This window comes from Maniola jurtina, chromosome 4 (genome assembly GCF_905333055.1).
Source record: "Maniola jurtina chromosome 4, ilManJurt1.1, whole genome shotgun sequence".
Classification (NCBI taxonomy): domain Eukaryota; kingdom Metazoa; phylum Arthropoda; class Insecta; order Lepidoptera; family Nymphalidae; genus Maniola; species Maniola jurtina.
This window is the reverse complement of record NC_060032.1, coordinates 1440665-1463425: the sequence shown is the minus strand read 5'-3', so window position 1 is coordinate 1463425 and position 22761 is coordinate 1440665. Positions and strand designations below refer to the sequence as shown.

Below are 22761 nucleotides of genomic sequence, written 5' to 3'. Positions count from 1 at the left end.
TTATAGCTAAGAACACTCTCGATCAAGCCACCTTTCAAACAAAAAAAACTAAATTAAAATCGGTTCATTAGTTTAGGCGCTACGGTGCCACAGACAGATACACAGATACACACGTCAAACTTATAACACCCCTCTTTTTGGGTCGGGGGTTAATAAAAAAAGCAAGGTTGTCGTCAAGTGCAAGACATGCTATAAATAAATGCTTCAGTTTCAGTTCCCAATAGAGTCGTGTGGAAAATAGTAGAAAGGGTTTATAAAATTGGATTTCCAAAGATTTTAGAACTACAATATGGCACCCGGAAAATATCCTGAATTTATGATCAGCAAGCACACTGAGACATTTAATTCAGCCGGAATTTTATGGCTGAATAAATTCCACTCCTTCCCTCTGGCATCTATAGTAGTCGTAAATTGAACAGATTCGCGCGGTATTAGTTCGGGGAAATTTTCAATTCAATGTTTTCTATTCTTAGAAGCGTACATATAACCTATGTGTAAAGGCTGACAATAACACGCATAACTCTTTGGCAAAGTGGAGATTGTAATTTTCGGAAATGTAACTTATTTTTTGAAATCGTATACTGTTACAACCCTTGTCTAGCCAACATAATTATTGCTGAATTGCTATTTCCGAATTGACATCAAAGTCAAAGTCAAAGTTTATTCAAAGTAGGTACAACTGTACTCCTTTTGATGGTCAAAATTGTTAAATTTGTACGATGTAGTAATGCTAATTAATTACGTAATTTAAAACTAAAGCTACGAGCATGCACAACGCACAGCTCAAATTACTTGACGGATCGGGCTAAAATTTAGCATGCAGATAGCTATTATGACGTAGACATCTGCTAAGAAAAGATTTTGGAAAATTCAACCCCTATTTTATTAACCCCCGACCCAAAAAGAGCGGTGTTATAAGTTTGACGTGTGTATCTGTGTATCTGTGTATCTGTCTGTGGCATCGTAGCGCCTAAACGAATGAACCGATTTTAATTTACTTTTTTTTGTTTGAAAGGTGGCTTGATCGAGAGTGTTCTTAGCTATAATCCAAAAAAATTGGTTCAGCCGTTTAAGAGTTATCAGCTCTTTTCTAGTTTTCTTGTAGAAAAGAAGGTTAGATAACCGTTAGGTTCATAATATTATGTCAATTGACAAATGTCAAGCTGTCAAGATGGACGTTGCCTTGATACATAATTATTTCTTTGAAAATGATGTTTTGGAAAACTCAGATACTTTGGATCCTAGGCGCGGAATAGTCCAAGAAAATCGGTTCAGCCGTTTGAAAGTTATCAGGTATTTTCTAGTTACTGTAACCTTCACTTGTCGGGGGTATTATAAATTTTTAATTTACACTTGTTTGTATTTGCCTGTCATTTGTTTAGACTAGCTACTCTGAATGAGAAAGAATCTTCATAAATCCTAAATCCACGAAGTTTTGAGGAAAGCAATAGCACTAAGAAATATGCACTTAAAAGTTTATTACAGAACTCAAACTAAAACTTATGAGAAAGTATATTAAAATAGTGGAGTAGGTTGTACAACTGAATGAAAATAGCACATCCCACTTTAAAACTTTGCATTGTTTAAATATTTTAATCAAATGTACGATATTTTTATGCAAATATATTTTTTATATAAAACAGAGCAGTCCAGAGTAATCAATTTTTAGGAGTACAACCCGCTATTCAAAGGGCTTTGAATATTTTGACCTACTGACCGCCGTTTTTAGGTTTCCGCACCTCAAAAGGAAAAACGGAACCTTATACGATCACTTTGTTGTCTGTCTGTCTGCCGTCCATCCGTCCGTCCGTCGTGTCTGTCAAGAAAACCTATAGGGTACTTCCCGTTAACCTAGAATCATGAAATTTGGCAGATAGGTAGGTATTATAGCACAAGTACAGGAATAAATCTGAAAACCGCGAGTTTGTCGTTACATCATTTAAAAAAAAAATGTGTTTCAATTTTCTAAGTAAGATACTACTAAGTGGGGTATCAGATGAAAGGGTACATGGCTACCTGTACATTCTAAAACAGATTTTATTTATTTTTATGTATAATAGTTTTTTTTTTATATTTTGAAAAAAAAGAAAATGGAGGACATGCAGGTAGGCCAGGCTATATACTAAAATATTCAAAACCCTTTTAAAAATATATTTCTTCACGCGTGATCTGCTATTGGAAATCCCTCATACGTACCAAATTGTTCACGTGTCGATGGCTAAAAAAATAATATAATCGCTAAAAATATCACCCCATAAAAATAACACTTTAAAATCCCACCGCTAGTTTTTATGAAATTGCACTTTTGTCACGTAGCGAGTAAAATTTTTCAATACATTACAGTTCATTTGTTTTGAATAATCCGAGTTTAATGATTCTATTGTGCTTGGATTCATGTGAAAAGAATATTGATGTTCTATCGTAGAGTACCTACTTTATGTAAATTCAGATCTCTCAAAGACGTTTACACAAATAGCGACTCTTGTATCGGACGTAATAAAGTGCAATTCAGCTCGCACAGCGCTGCAGCCTAAAATTTAATAAATGGCTCTCTTTCTATTGCGTGGACTCTTATCTGTCTTTCTCTCTCCACAAGAGATAAGCGTTACGTGAGTGCCGTCGAAGGGGCATACTGGCGTAGGTATATTTCTCAGGTCATTGAAAATCATCGATAGTATAGAACTTTTAGAAAATTGATGATTTTAAGGCTGTTTTACGCCTAACAACGGTGTGTGACACTGTAGCATGCTACTAATAGAAATATTAATTTTATGGTCTTTTAAGCTGCATTTTTTTAAACCCCGACCAAAAAAGAGGGGTGTTATAAGTTTGATGTGTGTATCTGTGTATCTGTCCGTGGCATCGTAGCTCCTAAACTTATGAACCGATTTTAATTTAGCTTTTTTTGTTTGAAAGGTGGCTTGATCGAGAGTGTTCTTAGCTATAATCGAAGAAAATCGGTTCAGCTGTTTGAAAGTTATCAGCTCTTTTCTAGTTACAGTAACCTTCACTTGTCGGGGGTGTTATAAATTCATTTACACTTGTTAATGCCGAGACTAAATACTACTGATAGTCTACCACTCGATAGACTATATTGCTGACTGTAAATATTACGCGACGGGTCAAGATGGCAATCGGGGCAAGACGCACCACACACTCGCACATCCCTCGTGCTAACCTGGTGCGGGATAGCGCGGGTCCTGGTGCGGGATAACGCGGGTCCTGGTGCGGGATAGCGCGAGTGGCGTGTGGGTGTGCAGTGCGTCCCCCCGCCTCATACCTCGATTGCCACCTCGACCTGTCGCGTACTATAATACTCTACCGACCATTCTTGCTATAGCATGAAAGAACGTGAAAAAAATGTAGTAGTACGTACTAGGATTATTAAGTATGTATTCCCAGTTGTGGGATTGCATTTAAATCATTCTCTTCCAAAGATATTGGAATAATATTTTTGCTTAATGGACCATAAAACGATCTGGAAACGGACGGAAATCCGAGACCAGATGTTATTGAATAAAAATCGTTAAGATAAGCTCTTGCTTTATGTAAGTGGTTCTGTAGATATATGTATAATATTTTTCGTGATTCAAAGAGAAAATTACCTGGTCGGTAAGTGAATTGTCTTAGCAAGCAAGTTGTGATTTTCACTTTGCTATAATCCCAATCGTTGTGATCTGAATTTATGGTATATTTTAACCATGACATAATATTATAATTTTCATAACAATTTCATCAAAATCAGTTAAACGGATAGGCCGTGAAAACCTAGCAGACAGACACACTTTCGTATTTATAATATTAGTATGGATTAATCGTATGGAAATGGATAACTTTAAACTCGGAATTCCAATTATCCTTTTTCCATCTCAATATAATCCAAACAAGAGCCGCTAAGTAACATTGTATTGTATTGGCGTCACTCAGAAAAGCAGGTATTATTTAAATATTTTTATCGAATTATTGCAATGTTCTCTCAAAACCAACACAAAAAACACCAGGTTCAATGTGTAGAGGTTATCCGAGAGTTTTAATCTAAAAAAACTAGTGCCAAAATAAATTATTTAATTAGAGCGTGATTGCTATCACAACATCTAATTATTCAGTTCACAATCCAAATACCGAAAATATGCGATATCGCTCCGAATCTCAGAAGGAGACTAAACTCAAACCTTCAAAACACCCGTATTTATGCAAGTTCAATCTTGTTGGCCTCCTAGCAACAGATTGTATGACATCGAATGAGCCAAATATCGATTTTATCAAACTACCTGCATTAGATAAATTAATAATTTTATATTATTTTTGACAACTCAAATCAATTTTTAAAAATAACCTTACAGTTCGGCCGTCCTGAATTTAACACGTCCTCGTGTTTCTAATCAATCTTGTCATGTCAGTCGCGGGCTTCCTTGCCCTAAGTCAAATCCAAATCATGGGCTATCCTGCCCTCCGTCAAATCATTAAAACCTACCCTTGAACTGCCGAACTCTCAGTTTTAATATCCAGTCAACAATAAATCCAAACGACTAACTTCTCATTCGATGTATACAAAATCTGAATTACTTACTGCAAGTTACTTTCCACTTCACAAAAGACTAAATTCTTTAAAAAAAACTAAAAATTTTAATCACCAAATCAAACTCGATAAATTTTTTAATCAAATGTGGGTTGTTTACAAAAAGATACCACAGCGAAATTAAGGCAACGTGAGACACATCCCACTTCTGAATTATTGGCGTCACTCAGAAAAGCAGGTATTATTTAAATATTTTTATCGAATTATTGGAATGTTCTCTCAAAACCAACACAAAAAACACCAGGTTCAATGTGTAGAGGTTATCCGAGAGTTTTAATCTAAAAAAACTAGTGCCAAAATAAATTATTTAATTAGAGCGTGATTGCTATCACAACATCTAATTATTCAGTTCACAATCCAAATACCGAAAATATGCGATATCGCTCCGAATCTCAGAAGGAGACTAAACTCAAACCTTCAAAACACCCGTATTTATGCAAGTTCAATCTTGTTGGCCTCCTAGCAACAGATTGTATGACATCGAATGAGCCAAATATCGATTTTATCAAACTACCTGCATTAGATAAATTAATAATTTTATATTATTTTTGACAACTCAAATCAATTTTTAAAAATAACCTTACAATTGTATGTTACAATACTGTGACTGTAAATACGAAATTCAAAGGCTTCATTTGAATAATTCCGTCTTATCCACAAAGAGTAAGTAATTATCACGTTTTATTTGTTTCCCATTTTGATGAAGGTTTGTTTTGCATAACGGAATAATTGTTACGCCATGTTATTTTGTTTTGGAAAAGCAATAAATTCATTAGCATTAAATTGATTTTAATTAACGTCAAAACTGCATATACTAAACGTAAATATTTTGCCAAACTACCCAATATGAATAGGGTAGTGTCCAAAGTCAAATCAGTAACTTTTTATCAAACATCAAAACACGCGCTTAGTACGCGAGCTTCTCTGAAATACTGGATTGTGACGTCACAATGCGTGACGTGCTTTTTAGTTTAATCGATAATTTTTAAATGGTTAGTAGGTATACTTAAAACTAAAGAAAGACATGGATTTTACATAGTTGAGACCCTTGAGAAATAATTTAGAAACATTCCTATTCCTGTCCTTACTTTATCATCATTTCAACCCAAATACTGAGCATGGGTAACTATCAGAAAAAAATAGGTCCTTAAATTTTCTAAGAAATTCTAAATTTTGTATCGTCAAAAATCTATCTGTCCTTCAAACTATGTATCCGCCCATTACCACTCAGCTTCGTAACCTGTTGAGCTGAGAACGAATGTTAGTTACTTACTCAGATTTTTCTACATAATACACACTACTACAAGATGCCCACAACTTCGTCTGTGGATTTAGGTTCTTAGAATCCCGTGGGAACTCTTTGATTTTCCGGGATACAAAATTGCCTTTGTCCTTCCTCAGAAGTCATCTGTATCAAATTTTATCAAAATCGGCTATACAGAGTGGCTTTGAAAAGCCTAGCAGACAAGCAAACATTCACAAGTAACATTAGTATGGATTTTGAACCTTCTCCTTTCTTACTACTTAGGTACCAACAAAACTGTCTAAACTATTATATTATTTAGTTTGTTTTTGTTTTCTAAATGAATCATGACATTTATTTAGCATTTAAAAAAGAACTTTCTTTTCCACTCCCGGCTACTGCATTACATAATGTCATAAAACAGATTTTAATTACTTACAAAATGTTTTCTCCTTTCAGGATTTAATAGCTCCATGTTTCAACCTGGCAATCGAAACTCTACTTTATTACTCGAACGATAAAATTTAAAATTAAATAACTTGTTAAAACTTCGCTAGCAGTTAAAGGGAAAATAATGGGAAGCCATTAAAAGTTTCTCTTGTACAATATGTAAGGATATCACTAACTTATAAGTTATAACGTTAGGGAAGTGAAAATCATTGAATCGAGTTGTTGTGAGAGCGACTTTTTATTTTGTTTGTGTACCTGCGTTTATGAAACTTACTAGTCTCTCTGTTTTGAAGTTTGTTAAAATTTCTTTATGAAAGTAACTGTACCACACTATAAGAGCATACCTTTTCAATTTTTATATTTTAAGTGTTGGTACAAAATTACTACTTAATCAAATTGTTAGAGATGGTCTGACCCACTACCGAGTACGGGTATCCTGAGAATAAAAAAGGCTTAGACCATAGTCCATCACACTGGTCAAGTTTGAATTGGCAGATTTCGCACACCACCAAGAACAATAATACTTACTTATATGGAAAACTCTAAGGCTATCCTCTCGACTTTTTCCTTCGTTGTTAAAGCACGATATAATATTGAACTGCTTAAAACGTAGGTAGGTAACTCCGAAAAGTTAGGGGTGCATGCCTTGGATCAAAATGAACCCCTTGAATAGAAGACTCAAGTATTTAACCACTAGGCTTTCCTGAATACCGCGAACATGGTTAAATAATAATAATTAAGGGTTTAATAAATTAAGTACTTGAAATTAAACTATTCAAGTTAACCCTCTTCCATTTTAAAATATAATAGCATCGTTAGGAAGTCACAGCCAGGGCCTGGCAATGAAAAAAAACTAAGAGCAAAAAATACGAAAGATTGAAAAGATCTTTTTTGTATCGAAGCAGAGAATTTGGCTCCTTACAAAAAACGGAGCACAATAAGGAAAAGGAAAATTGTACACAAAGCGAGAATCCTTATCGAGCGGAATCAAGCTGTGTGCAATTTCATTAGCGATGCAGCTTACTTTGAGAGTAAGGGTCGGAGCACATCGGCTTGGCGGCGGCTTTTTTAATTTACTTGTGAGAAAACACGCACGGTGCCGGTGCCAGCGGTTCAGTGGATGTTGGTTCGTGTAAAAAAGATGACAAACATATCGTTGTTGACTGAGCAATAGTGAAATTAAATGAAATTCATAATATTAATAGAGATATAACACTTTTATACATATACTTTAACATACTTTTAATTACTGTTTACATATTTAATAAGTGTAAATTAAAAATTTATAACACCCCCGACAAGTGAAGGTTACAGTAACTAGAAAAGAGCTGATAACTTTCAAACGGCTGAACCGATTTTCTTGGATTATAGCTAAGAACACTCTCGATTAAGCCACCTTTCAAACAAGAAAAATTAAATTAAAATCGGTTCATTAGTTTAGGAGCTACGATGCCATAGACAGATACACAGATACACACGTCAAACTTATAACACCCCTCTTTTTGGGTCAGGGGTTAAAAATCGAGCACAATCACTGCCCGCCACTCTACGCGACACCAGAGAGCGTAGTATCTCAGGCAATACCATAGACTCTTGGTGGTGCTCTTTGGTGGTGCTAGGCCACGCACAGACTATCAACAAATCCCACCTAACAATATAGTCGTCGTGATGTGTTTCGTCCTTTACAAAGTTGTTTCTTTGTTCGCGACCGCAAACCGCCGATAAGCTAGATGTATTAATAGAGGTTTTCTTGTGTGCTTTTGAAAATTGGGGCTCGGACACACGCAACGCGAAGCGGCAGCGACGTGCTAGAGCAACGTGGGCTTTGGTCAAACGCAGTGGACCTAAGTGCACTAGACCTTATATGCCATTGAATTATAGGAATTGGAATATAGAACTTAACAAGACGAAGTTAAATAACGCTAAAACCCGAAACTACTACTCGCGAACTTCCGATAGATAGCGATAGATATAGTAAAATTGTTTTTTCTGTCGCTCGGTGTATTTTAACATTGTACTATATATTTATTTTAATTTTTTCCTCTTTCTTTGGATATCCCACTCGATAAAATAGATAAAATAATTTTTGGAGGCCCCAACTTTTTTGGATGTAACATCAGTCGGGTCAATTTTTAACCCCCGATCCAAAAAGAGGGGTGTTATAAGTTTGACGTGTGTATCTGTGTATCTGTCTGTGGCATCGTAACTCCTAAACAAATGAACCGATTTTAATTTAGTTTTTTTGTTTGAAAGGTGGCTTGATCGAGAGTGTTCTTAGCTATAATCCAAGAAAGTCAGTTCAGCCGCTTGAAAGTTATCAGCTCTTTTCTAGTTACTGTAACCTTCACTTGTGGGGGGTGTTATAAATTTTTAATTTACACTTGTTTTCGTATAAAATGTAGCCTATGCCACCCGGACCACAATATCGAATCGATTGACACCTCATTCGTCAAATAAACGTTTTTCTTTGTTTCAAATAAATCTTTTTCTTATTTTTCACGTGCAATCACAGCTTACCAGTTTGCTAACTTTTGAGTTTTCATACAAATACCGAACACATTGGTCGGCGCTTTGGGCTAATGTGGATGTGGCATCGAGGCTTGAGAGCAGCAAAGTTGTTTCTTTGTTCCTAACCACAAGCCACTGATAAGCGTGTTTGTATTTATCGAGGTTGTCTTGTATGCAGCTCCGAGTAAACTTTGAAACGTTCAAACAATTAGATGTTTCCGATCAACTGAACTTTTGGTATCGGTTCGTGTTAAGTTTCCTGTTCGATGATTCAAGGATTTACAGTCCTAAATAGATTAGTAGTGTGTTAGTTGTATTATTTATCAACGTGTTTATCTACACTTCAAGAAGAGTAATGTTGTATAGAAGCAGGCGTTATTTTGCGGAAGTCCATGATATAAGGAACCAAAACCTTAATCACACTTAATATTATAAAGGCGAAAGTTTGTATGTGTGTGTGTGTGTAAGTGTGTATGTTTGTTACTCCTTCACGCAAAAACTACTGGACGGATTTGGCTGAAATTTGGAATGAAGATAGATAATATCCTGGATTAGCACATAGGCCACTTTTTATCCCGGAAAATCAAAGAGTTCCCACGGGATTTCGCAAAACCTAAATCTACGCGGGCGAAGTCGCGGGCATCGGCTAGTTTGCTATAATCCGCTAAATCAAACAAATCTGTATGGTGCAACATGCAGCGTGCGATATGCACCGCCCGCCCTCCCACTGATGAACATGCAGGAAAAGCCAGCCACCAAGCAAGCAATACGCACCACCTCCACGCAGCACCACACAAATCCCAACACCAGTCGACGCATGTTTTTCCCCGACACCGGAACATCCTCAGGAGATGTAGACCTTACAATGCCAAATTGCAAAGCACTTTGCGATTCGAAAATGCATTGTATTGGGATTTTATACCAATATAGCATCCTTTCCAACTTTTCCGATGGATTTTCCAAAAGATTTCCTCTGTACGAACTTTGCAACAAAAAACAAACAAACTTTACTATGAAGAAAAATATCGTAAGGGTGTGCATGTCCGAAAGTACTTCATCCATACTAATATTATAAATGCGAAAGTGTGTCTGTCTGTCTGTCTGTTACCCTTACCCAACAGTTTAACCGATTCTGATGAAATTTGGTACAGGGTTAGCTAATATCCCGGGGACAGACATAGGCTACTTTTTATCCCGGAAAAGCAAAGACTTCCCATGGGATTCCCAAAAACCCATCCGCTTAATCGATTTGTATGTTTGGTATCGAGGTAGCTTGCGTCCCTGTAATTGACATGGGCAACTTGTTATCCCGGACAATCAAACAGTTCCCACGGGATCTTTAAAAACCTAAATCCACACGGACGAAGTCGCGGCATCCTCTGGTAAAAATATACTCAGGTAACTTCACTTATTCATTTTCAGGTAAAATGGAAAGAATAAACAAAATCAAAATCGCTCTACGTGGTCTCGCAAGTTGCAGCTTGTTTATTTGTTCAGGTAACCGCAAACTGAGTTACCGCAGACCGCCGCGTCACTCAACTTCGTTACGTGGCCGACAGCTAAGGGAAAATAAAAGTAACAAAAAGTTTTCTTGCCGATAACTTTGAAAGGATGATGGAATTTGTAATTATCGATTTTAGACCCCCCGACCCAAAAACAGGGGTGTTATAAGTTTGATGTGTGTATCTGTCTGTGGCATCGTAGCTCCTAAATTAATGAACCGATTTTAATTTAATTTAATTTGTTTAAAAGGTGGCTTGCTCGAGAGTGTTCTTAGCTATAATCCAAGAAAATCGGTTCAGCCGTTTGAAAGTTATCAGCTCTTTTCTAGTTACTGTAACCTTCACTTGTCGGGGGTGTTATAAATTTTTAATTTACACTTGTTTAAACGTTGATAGATATGGTAAGGCAAGTCTAGGCACAAGGAATACAAACGCAGTAGAGAGTTATATGTATTATAATAATGATTAAGGTAAAATGGAAAAAAAATTAAATCACTTCTAGTCTCGTAAGGTGCAGCTTGTTTTTAACCCCCGACCCAAAAAGAGGGGTGTTATAAGTTTGACGTGTGTATCTGTGTGTCTGTGTATCTGTGTATCTGTCTGTGGCATCGTAGCGCCTAAACGAATGAACCGATTTTAATTTAGTTTTTTTTTGTTTGAAAGGTGGCTTGATCGAGAGTGTTCTTAGCTATAATCTAAAAAAATTGTTTCAGCCGTTTAAGAGTTATCAGCTCTTTTCTAGTTTTCTTGTAGAAAAGAAGGTTAGATAACCGTTAGGTTCATAATGTTATGTCAATAGACAAATGTCAAGCTGTCAAGATGGACGTTGCCTAAATACATAATTATTTATTTGAAAATGATGTTTTGGAAAACTCAAATACTTTGGATCGTCGGGGGTGTTATAAATTTTTAATTTACACTTGTGTTTCAGGTAACCGCAAACTGAGTTACCGCAGACCGCCATGTCACTCACTGTGCCAACTTCGTTACCTGGCCGACGAGTATTAAATTGCAAGCTATGGAAAATTAAAAGTAATAAAAGTTTTCTTAGGTGACAGCTTTGAAAAGATGATGGGATTTCTAATTATTGATTTTTCTTACCTTGATAGATTGGGGCAAGGAATTACTATAAGGTGTACGGTTCACAAAGGCAGTGGAGGGGGCCAGAGGTACGTTTTACCATATTGAAAAAATAAATAAAATAAAATAAATTAATGAAATAGCCATTTATTCCACTGCCTTGTCTCTTAGTTACAGGGTAGTAGAATAAATGACTATTTTATTTATTTATTTTATTTTGATAATGAAAATATAGCCAATTTTTATTTATTTCAAGGTAATATGCAAAAGAGTGAATAAAATTAAAATCACTTTCTCGCAAGTTGCAGCTTGATTATTTGTTACCGCAGACCGCCGCGTCACTCGCTGCATCAACTTCGTTACCTGGCTAACATAGTAAATTGCGGGCTACGGCAATATAAAAGTCATAAAAAAGTTTTTCTTATCTTTGAAAAGATGATGGAATTCGTAATTATCGATGTTTCTCACCTTGATAGATTATTGCCTTCCCAGCCAGTACCTAACAATCTGGGTAAGGACCTCCGGGTAAGCTTCGACGCCCTTACTCCTTGACCTCTCAGACAGTCGAACACTCGTCGTTAGCTCAAATTCAGTTAGGAGAACATTACATACATGATCAACTCATCACCAGCCCACTACTGAGCACTCTTCTCAGAATAGGGTTTTAGGTTCTAGTCTGCCACGCTGACCCAGTGAGGATTGGCCCCTATTGGCAGACTTCACACATCTTTGAGAACATTATAGAGAATTCTCAGGCATGCAGGTTTCCTCCGAAAAGTTAGAGGTGCGTGTCTGGGATCGAACCCTCGACCTCCCGAATAGAAGGCTGATGTATTAACCACTAAGCTGTCACAGCGTATTAGGGTTCCGTACCTCAAAAGGAAAAACGGACCCTTTTAGGATCACTTTGTTGTCTGTCTGTCTGTGTGTCCGTCCGTCCGTCCGTCGCGTCTGTCAAGAAAACCTATAGGGTACTTCCCGTTGACCTAGAATCATGAAATTTGGCGGGTAGGTAGGTCTTATAGCACAAGTAAAGGAATAAATCCGAAAAACGTGAATTTGTGGTTACATCATTAAAAAAAAATTAAAACGTGTTTCAATTTTCAAAATAAGCTAACTTTACCAAGTGGATTATCATATGAAAGGGCTTAACCTGTACATTCTAAAATAGATTTATTTATTTTTATGCATAATTTTGATTTATCGTGCAATATGTAAAAAAAATACCCGAGTAGGTACGGAACCCTCGGTGCACGAGTCTGGCTCGCACTTGGCTGGTTCTTTTTCATTAAATACACCGAACATCACATTGAAAATGTAAAATTTTAGCACGTCTTTGCGCTTAAACACGGAAAAACTCCATAATTCATAGATAATAGACTGTTGAATTTTTGAACAAGCCATCATCTCCTTCATTATTACATCGACGTTGTTCATACATCGCCGGCGGCTTACCCTTTGATCCTCTCTCGACATTGATAGGCACGGAAATCACAATTAATATTTTGAATATTTTATGACGAGATCTTGTGTCTACGGCATATATAACTACATTGTATATCTTCGTTGCATATCATATAAGCAACGAGGATATATTGTATGTTGTGATATATCATATTATCACCATCATCATTTTTAGGGTTCCGTACCTCAAAAGGAACCCTTATACGATCACTTTGTTGTCTGTCTGTCAGTCGTGTCTGTCAAGAAACCTATAGGGTACTTCCCATTGACCTAGAATCATGAAATTTGGCAGGTAGCTAGATCTTATAGTACAAGTACAGGAATAAAATCTGAAAAACGCGAACCAGACTTATCCTACAGGATACGTCTGGATGGATTAAAATAGTCGTTTACCATCCGTCATACATCTACTACTACTTAGGTCACAATATGTAGAAAATAAAAATACTAAATAGATAGATTTTTTATTCATAATTTTTTACTTTCTTAGCTTTTAATAAGAAAAATAAAACATTTGCAGGCAAATTGCCACAATAGCCTGTAAGCTTCTTTTAAATTACAAGTCCATTGGAACGTTTCTAGTTTCTTTTATTTCCTAGGCCTATTTAGTGCAGACAATATAAACCGAGGCATAAAAATATCAGTCTACTTATCGCGTACAAAGGTCGGTTGCTTTTAAATCCGCGATTTATTGCCAACAATAGGCCCGTACTAACCCACGGACTTAGTTGTAACTAGATGCCGCATGCCATGTTAAAAAGTCTAAAGTAGTTTGGTTTTTGTCTACCGACCTTGTCTTTTTCATTGTAATATGGTATCATAATAAAGAAGACAGCTAGCCTTTGACTGCCGTCTCACTTGATGGTATGTGATGATGCATTCTAAGATGGAAGCGGACTAACTTGGAAATGGTATAGCAGTTTCATTAAACCCGCACCCTGATCGGCTTCTATAAGGTATTCATCGTACTGGAGCGTTTAATTAACCATCCACGTAGGTTGGAGAAGTCTCCCGCCAGACCAGACCAGAGATAATATGAATTCTCAAATTGCCCCTGTCAGGAATCGAACCTGGAAGAACAGCGTTTACCACTGCTTCAGGGAGGCCGTCAAGATTTTGCCAATTTTTCCCTATGATGACTTCACTCGAGTCATTTAGTGATAATCACAAGTTTCAGTCACCACGCCTCAGTAACCCAACATACTTCGATAGGAGAGATGATTGATTTTTCGCATTTGGAAAGAGGATTAATGATAATGGACAAGACTAGTGTAAATTAAAAATTTATAACACCCCGACAAGTGAAGGTTACAGTAAGTAGAAAAGAGCTGATAACTTTGAAACGGCTGAACCGATTTTTTTGGATTATAGCTAAGAACACTCTCGTTTAAGCCACCTTTCAAACAAAAAAAAAACTAAATTAAAATCGGTTCATTAGTTTAGGAGCTACGATGCCACAGACAGATACACATGTCAAACTTATAACACCCCTCGTTTTGTTTCGGGGGTTAAAAATGAATGAATATAACCTAATAGCGTATTGACAGAGAAATGAAAGTAAATAGGCGCTTGTTTCAAAGGTTCTCGGGACTGTTTCACGGCTTGGATTCGTGATCAAATCAGAAATGAGGACATCCGTAGGAGAAAAGTTATCAACATGAGCTATGTTGCGAACGGGTTGCGAAGCTAAAGCTAAAGTAAGCAATGGGCAGGACACATATGCCAAAAACTAATAGACCCTGGGGTCCCAAAGTGCCATAATAGCAGCGTTGAAAGACCCTCCATTCGGTGGACAGACGCCATCAAACGAGTCGCAAGGAGCTGTTAGATTCAGGCGGTGTAAAACGTGGCGGTGGAAGTTGGGCTACAAGAGATCTATGTCCAGCAGTGGACGTCTATCGTTTGATAATGATGATGATGATGATGATGATGGACAACATGCGGTATCCAGCTACTCCAAGTCCATGTACCAACCTCTGCTGAAAGGGTGCCCTCACAAAGAACCACTAGGAGTCCATTATAGAAAATATGGAAACGCATTTCCTTAATACATTGGGCATTAAGGGGTTTTATTCTTCGCGGTTTTCTATGCTTCTTTTTTTTCTCCTCGGAATATTTTATTGAGGGAATAAAATGGTTTGAATCCTTCTAGATATATTTTTATTGTTGCGTGCAAAAAATGATATGAATTAATGAAGCGTATTTCGTGTAAAAGAAATTGTGCAACTTATCATATTATTAACCCCCGACCCAAAAAAGGGGTGGTATAAGTTTGACGTGTGTATCTGTCTGTAGCATCGTAGCTCCTAAACTAATGAGCCGATTTTAATTTAGTTTTTTGTTTGAAAGGTGGCGATCGAGAGTGTTCTTAGCTATAATTCAAGAAAATCGGTTCAGCCGTTTGAAAGTTATCAGCTCTTTTCTAGTTACTGTAACCTTCACTTGTCGGGGTGTTATAAATTTTTAATTTAGGTACACTTGTTAAATAATAGTAATATGTAATTTTTAATTTACACTAATTGTTATATAGATTTATCAATACTACAAGTCCTTATCTTGTAGATATCTGAATGTAATCCAATTACTTCCATGCGACTTCATCATTACAAATGTAAGTATAAGTAGTTATTTTAATAACTAGTGCTGTTGAGGGTTAAAATAATACGTGATCTAGAACAATTCAGTAAAAACAACTCTCATACCACAAAGATCAGCTTCGAATCCGCCGCAAAAGTTCATTACTTTGAAACGTTCTCATGTTTACTTTGCCGGTTCAAACACTGCTTACTTTCCAGTTTCCTTATGAGAATGCTATAAGAAACCAACTTAAATTAAACTTTAATTATTTTCTTTTCATCATAATCAGTGTAGAATAATAATTTATTATGCTCCTTTCTTATTTTTAAAAAGGCTAGAAAGCTAGAAAATGAAGAATAAATAGATATTAAGATAAGAATAGACGGAAGAATACATAGAGATTTTGTACTGTAGAAGAATGAAGCAGGGAGATGCCTAACTGAATGGAGGGAAATCATACGGAAGATCAAGACTTTAAAAGGGTCTAAAAGTAGCCTATATTTTGTTATCCAGCGGCTTGATTGCAGTAGAAAGACAGCTAGGTACAATGTCACGAACGAAATCATCCCTGATTGGTTGATGCTCGGTTATTATTGGCTACAACGTATTGTTGGAACAAGAATACCATAAATTCAGCCCATCACAACGATCGCGATTGTAATAATGATTGCAGCAGGATATAAATAATCTATCTCCATTTTAAAGCCAAATCCATCCAATAGTAATTGCGTGAAAGAGTTAAACACACGCACACATACACATACACACAGCCACACACAAACAAACACACACACACACACACACACTCACACACACAGTACGTAAAAACAAGCTATCGTCTTTATTATATTTGTGTGATTAAGTTTTACCTAGGTCGAATAAAATGTTTCCTCCAATAAAGTGGCTAGTACAATAATGAATAGGTAGACAAAGCCATAGCGCTCTGCTTCCCATAGAACACTAATTAGCTCAAGCAGGTTTCTAATTAGCACGGAATTTAAAGGCTTTGTTAGGGAACAATAAGACTATCTTTTTTAAAGGAGCGTCTTTAAAGACAATGATGTTGTCTACTGGACACAAAACAAAGTTAAGTAATCTTTTCAGACTAAGAACTACTATGTATTCTAAGACTAAGGGTGAGATCTATAGAGCGCGCTCTGCCTTTGCTTAGACTTAAGACAGAGTTAAAACGAGGCAGAACTATATCTCTCACATAAATCTGTCTCGTTTTAACTCAATCTTAAGTCAGAGCAAAGTCAAAGTTCGCTTTATAGATTTCAGCCTAAGAGCGGTTACGTACCCATACGATCCTAGTCCTTATAACTCAAAATTTAAAAACCCCCGACACAAAAACCTCTATAAGAAAACTAGAAAAGCGCTGATAACTTTCAAACGGCTGAACCGATTTTTTTCAATTATAGCTAAGAACACTTTCGATCAAGCCACCTTTCAAACAAAAAAACTAAATTAAAATGGTTCATTCGTTTAGGAGCTACGATGCCACAGACAGATACACAGATACACACTCAAACTTATAACACCCCTCTTTTTGGGTCGGGGGTTAAAAATACGACCCGAACTCGGATATTGCTTACGCACTAATTCGATCTCTGATCCAAATCGAAGCTTACAGTGACATCTTTGACATAATATTATCTACGTCATACATCCGATTTCAATCCGAGGCACATCCGAGATATTCTCACGGATGACGGAGAGAACTCGGATGATGGAAGTCGGAGCCTAGTACTTAAGCTTCCATACAAATAGTTCTATGATTACTTCGGAACGTATTTTTATGGATTCGGATTGGATATAGTACGTAATCGCCCTAAGAGCGCTAACTCACTGGGACACCATGGTTACGTCGCCGGCTACGTATCCAAACAACTCGTGTTGAAATGTGTGACGGTTAGCTTATTTGACTACGCCATTTGACGTCGCCACTTTAGAAGCGTAGCCACGAAGAGCGTAGTACGTGGAGACTGGTTACTCTGGCGTCCTGGCGACTCTTAGCCAAGTCACCAGTACTTTATTATAGGTAGGTACATGTAAGTTACAACTCCCTCGCTCAGTGGCCAAATGATGGCCACGACGGGCTGGACAGCGTATTTACGTTTCCATGTGTAATAGGAAACATTACTGCTTTGAATCACACACGGGTTTGAGACGCTAATTTCTTTCCGAATCAGTGTTCAATTGAAGGCACGCGTTCTCCAATCATGCAATTTTTGACTTTGACTTTATTGAATGAAAATATTTCTATATCTATTCTATGTTATATATAAGTAGCGAAAGAGATACTATTACAATTAGACCTATCAATTTAATTAAGAGATTGTGTATAACTAAACCGCCATTACGTAAAGTTTAGAGGATATAATTTCCTGTATAATCCAATATAATCGGAAGTTCAAAATACGCATCCTTTGAACTACTCAATTACTTTGTGTTATTAATAATACCAACATTGTTTACGAATCCTTAGCTTATTTATCATACAGGGTGTAATTGGAATACTAGCAAAAACTTACTACCTAAATACAATCCAACACCAATAACCATTTGCCACTTGTAGTTATTTTTCAAATCAGAAATGTATTGCGTGCAAAGCTCGGGGTCAATGCCACGCGGCACCTATCTACGCATCTTTTGTTGAACTTTAGTGCCAGTTAGATGTATTATTTCTTGCAAGCTTTCAAAAAATACAGATTTAAAAAAAAACCTGTCTTAGTTTTTGGTAGCGTTCTACTCACACCCTGTATTTAACAAGCAGGCCGCAATAACTTTAATGAAGTTCCGAATTGGAGCTCCAAAGTTTGGAGTCGCGGCCTAAATAGTGAAACTATTTCCGTTAACATCTTACTTAACTATCACTTAACGCAAGGATAAACTGGTAAAATGATATTGCTAAAGAAGGATAAGTGAAGATAAGTGATAGATTCCTGGTGAAATAATATTGTAAATGCTGAGCATAGACTTTTTTATTGATTTGCAAGTTCCACTTCTTCAATTCTGATGCTGCAAGGTACTGAACTCCTAAGCGGTGTGGATTTGGAAAGTTTTGCTGGTGAATTGTTATTTTAGGTACCAAGCAACGTCTTCTTACACTAAAAAGCTTAAAATAAAAAAACTATTAAGAAACCGACTTCCAAAACTACTACAAAGTAAAAAAAAATTGTATCTACACGTGTATGTATGTATGAAGTCGGGCAAGCATAGTAAAAGAAACTAGAAGTCATAGCGTGAAGCCTGACTTCATACATACATACACCTGTAGAAACATTTTTTTTTTTACTCTGTTTTGGAAGTCGGTTTTTATTCATACAAATACCCCTTATAGGGTTTTAAGTGGCATCATACCGCCCAGACAAGTTTTAGAATTAATCTCTACTACCATTATTATTAGGTAATCACTCTTGAAATTCACCCCTTATTAATTTTCAATCACGTCCCTAAAGAGATTTGACCTCATCAATATTTCAGAAGGTCTATTCTCAGTTCTCAGTTACCTTTTGATCCCCATTCAAATTCAGCACACGTAACCGAAGGGCTTTTAAAGTGAAAATTTGTGGTCTTTTAGATTCAAGTCAGTTTTGGCTTAACGCGACAATATCCGTGAACACCAATACAGCTGTTCCGATTTTTTTAATACTTATCAAAAACTAGAGGATGCCCGCGACTTTGTCCGCGTGGATTTAGGTTTTTAAATATCCCGTGGGAACTGTTTGATTTTCCGGGATAAAATGCCTATGTCAATTACAGGGACGCAAGCCTACCTCGGTACTAAATTTCATACAAATCGGTTAAGCGGATGGATTTTTAGGAATCCCGTGGGAACTCTGCTTTTCCGGGATTTTTTTTCCGGGATAAAAAGTAGCCTATGTCCGTCCCCGGGATATAAGCTAACCCTGTACCAAACGTCAGAATCGGTTAAACTGTAGGGCCGTGAAAAGGTAGCTGACAGACAGACAGATAGACAGACAGACACTTTCGCATTTACAATAATTAGTATGGATATGGATTGCGGAATTCACAAGTATAGCAAAAATCTGAAATCCGTGAATTTTTGGTTACATCACAAAAAAAAATGTGTTGATTAACAATAATAGAATTAGTCTTTTCAATTCTCAAACTAAAATAACAAGTGGGGTATCGTATGAAAGGGCTTTACCTGTACATTCTCAAACAGTTTTTGATGTTTTTGATTTATTGCGCAAAATGTCGGGAAAAATACCTGAGTACGGAACACTCGGTGCGCGAATCTGACTCGCCTTGGCCGGTTTTTTCTTCTTATGGATCTCCTCATTTCTGATGTTAATACACCATAGTATTTCCCCTCAAATGGCTAATCGCAACGGGTATTCATCGCTATGCCCGTTTGGTCAGGAGTACATTAATATCCTGTATACCAAAGGCATTCCCTCGAGGAAACACCACTGCTGGAACAATCGACTAACTATTAATTGTTTGAGTATTGGACCCAACTCAAAGAGCAAACAAGTAAGTAATATAAACAGCTTTCGAGTTTAGCGGTTAAACTCATGTGAAACGAGAGATGTGTGGAGTTGGTTAACATTGGAAATATGCGTTGTTTGAGGCTATCCTGACCGCTTTTCATGTGAGGTTGAACTAAATTAGTATCTATAGAAGGGATGTTTCCACAGTTTACGACAGCTAGGGAACTTCTAACAAACCGACGAGGCATCGACGTCACTGACAGGCGTCAAATGTTAGTACATTTGACGCAGGTAGCCCTAATGTATCCATATTTTTAACCCCCAACCCAAAAAGAGGGGTGTTATAAGTTTGACGTGTGTATCTGTGTATCTGTCTGTGGCATCGTAGCTCCTAAACTAATGAACTGATTTTAATTTAGTTTTTTTTTTGGTGTTCTTAGCTATAATCAAAGAAAATCGGTTCAACCGTTTGAAAGTTATCACCTCTTTTCTAGTTACTTGTAACCTTTACTTGTCGGGGGTGTCATAAACTTTTAATTTACACTTGTTCTGTGATTTTATGTCAACATACCTAATGTTTTTAATATTGAGAGTTCCCTCACTTCTAAATCACTTTGGTATTTCAAACAAATGCGTATTCTATAAAACTTTTAACATGAGAATGAGTTTTGGACTAAGAGCCAGCGCGTGCCAGACCTTCGTTATTTTATCAAAGCTGAAAGTTTATCTGCGTATTGGACTTCCTCTGGAGGTTCCTCTGGTAAGTACTGCAAATGTTCATGCGGCGGTTATCACTTGACATCAGGTGACCCACCTGCTGGTTTGCTCGCTATTTTTACTAAAAAAAGTTAGTATAGCGCTCTCTCTGTTACGTTATCCCGTACAAATTATAAAGACAAAAATCAGTGGGCGTTAACCATTTTGGAGTCACCGACCAATCAAGTAACACCTCCACAAACCACAACACCAAAACCACACCAAAGTACCTACCTAATAGAGCTGTACTTTTTCCTCGTATAGAGTTTACCAGGGTTGAAATCTCCATCTATGCTTCCATACCTGAGTAAATATTTACGTTGAAACCTCCATTTTGCTTCCGTTAACACATCAATTCCGAGATTAATCATTCACTCAGAACCTGGTCCAGAGTACTGAATAATTCAGTCTGCCTAGAGGCCTATTGGGATTTGCGGTTCTAGTTAAGCATTGATTAGGTATTAACATTAATTCGTTTGACAATGATCAATTATTTTAGGACACAGTGATTACCTGAATAAGAATCAATAATTAAGTAACTATTGTTATTTTTTTACATTTTTTTGAAAAACGATGACAGACAACCTGACAATTGCACTTTTTTAATGAAATGTTAAAAAATACCCTTCATTCTGACTTTTCAGTTGTTTTTAAGTTGCAATAAACTATACTTACCCATGAAATTAGGAAGTGCACTTAATAATTATTGTATGACTATACCAAACTGGCAATAAATTTTACGTATTGACAGATTACGAATACAGAAAATGTCGAATCTTTAAATGATTTAAAGTTTAGCCCCATTTTGGGCCTGTTTCCTTTTTCTGTTACGTCACAGGTATCTACTAATATTTCAATTTCAACAAATAATGACATTAAATTAAACATATCTAGACTCCAGACACAAAAATGCTTATTTGAACTGACTATCCAATGCTAATCCAAAATGGATTCAATCACTTTACAATAAGATTGTATTTTGAGTGAACAATATTTAATTGTTTTTGCAATCAGTTGTTTACCACATAGGTTATTAGTCACATTGTGGAAATAACGGTTTCATGCTAATTTGTGGCGAGCTATTTGAGCTCTGACTGGTAGAGACTAAGGACATCAGACCACTGTGATAAGCTAAGCTAATCTTAATAATATTAGTTGCAAGAAAATTGGTGATATGAATAGCAAACTAGAAACCTCAAAGCTTGCGATTCCTACGTTCCGCCTCAGGAAGGTCCAAAACACATTTGTGGAATGGATCTTTTATAACAAAATTCCATAATCAATTTTGGCCTTGTCTTTACATAAGTTTATAAAATCAACTAAAAAAATGCTCCTAAAAAGCTTATTATTAACCCCCGACCTAAAAAGAGGGCTGTTATAAGTTTGATGTGTGTATCTGTGTATCTGTCTGTGGCATCGTAGCTCCTTAACGAATGAACCGATTTTAATTTAGTTTTTTTTTGTTTGAAAGGTGGCTTGATCGAGAGCGTTCTTAGCTATAATCGAACTGGACTCCGCCTGGACAAAGGTAAACTTAGGAAGATGGTGGGACTCATAACAGGGCACAGCCCACTAAACAAACACCTTTTCGTTATAGGTGTTACCGACAGTCCTCTGTGCAGGGCCTGCATGGAGGTCGATGAAACGCCGACGCACGTGCTCCTGGAGTGCATGGTCGTGGCAGAACAACGAGAACGCCATTTGGGTTCCCCAACCTCACTCCATGAAGTCCTCGGCAACCTGGGCGGTCTACTTGGCTTCTGGAGCGAGCTTGGATGGCTGGAGTGAAGACTTCGGCGGGGAGGGGCAACACACGCACAACAGACGGAAACGTTTAAGTGCGGAAACCAGCCCAGAGAGAAGAAGAAGAAGAAGCTATAATCGAAGAAAATCGGTTCATCTAGTTTTCTTATAGAGGTTTCTGTGTCGGGGTTTTTTTAAAATTTTGAGTTATTATATACACTACTACTACCAGAGATTTTAAATTTTGCTCTCGATAGTTTAAACGGTAAACCATATTTTCTTATTTAATGGAAACCCAGCATTACAGAACAATCATAATACGTGCATTTAACCTAATTTGCAAGCGCGAATTTTGCACATGTAGTTTGCGAATAAATTTTAGTAATTTAGCCATTACCA

The 22761-nt window shown here is 36.8% G+C and overlaps 1 long non-coding RNA gene across 1 annotated transcript; it reads right to left on the bottom strand.

The window, feature by feature from the left end:
• Window positions 1-1230: 1230 nt before the first annotated feature.
• LOC123864520 lies at window positions 1231-18649 on the bottom strand. The gene is made up of 3 exons (XR_006795804.1): window positions 18409-18649; window positions 6320-6323; window positions 1231-1241 (listed from the first exon to the last, which is right to left on the bottom strand). It is a non-coding gene; the product is annotated as an uncharacterized LOC123864520 (long non-coding RNA).
• Window positions 18650-22761: the final 4112 nt, after the last annotated feature.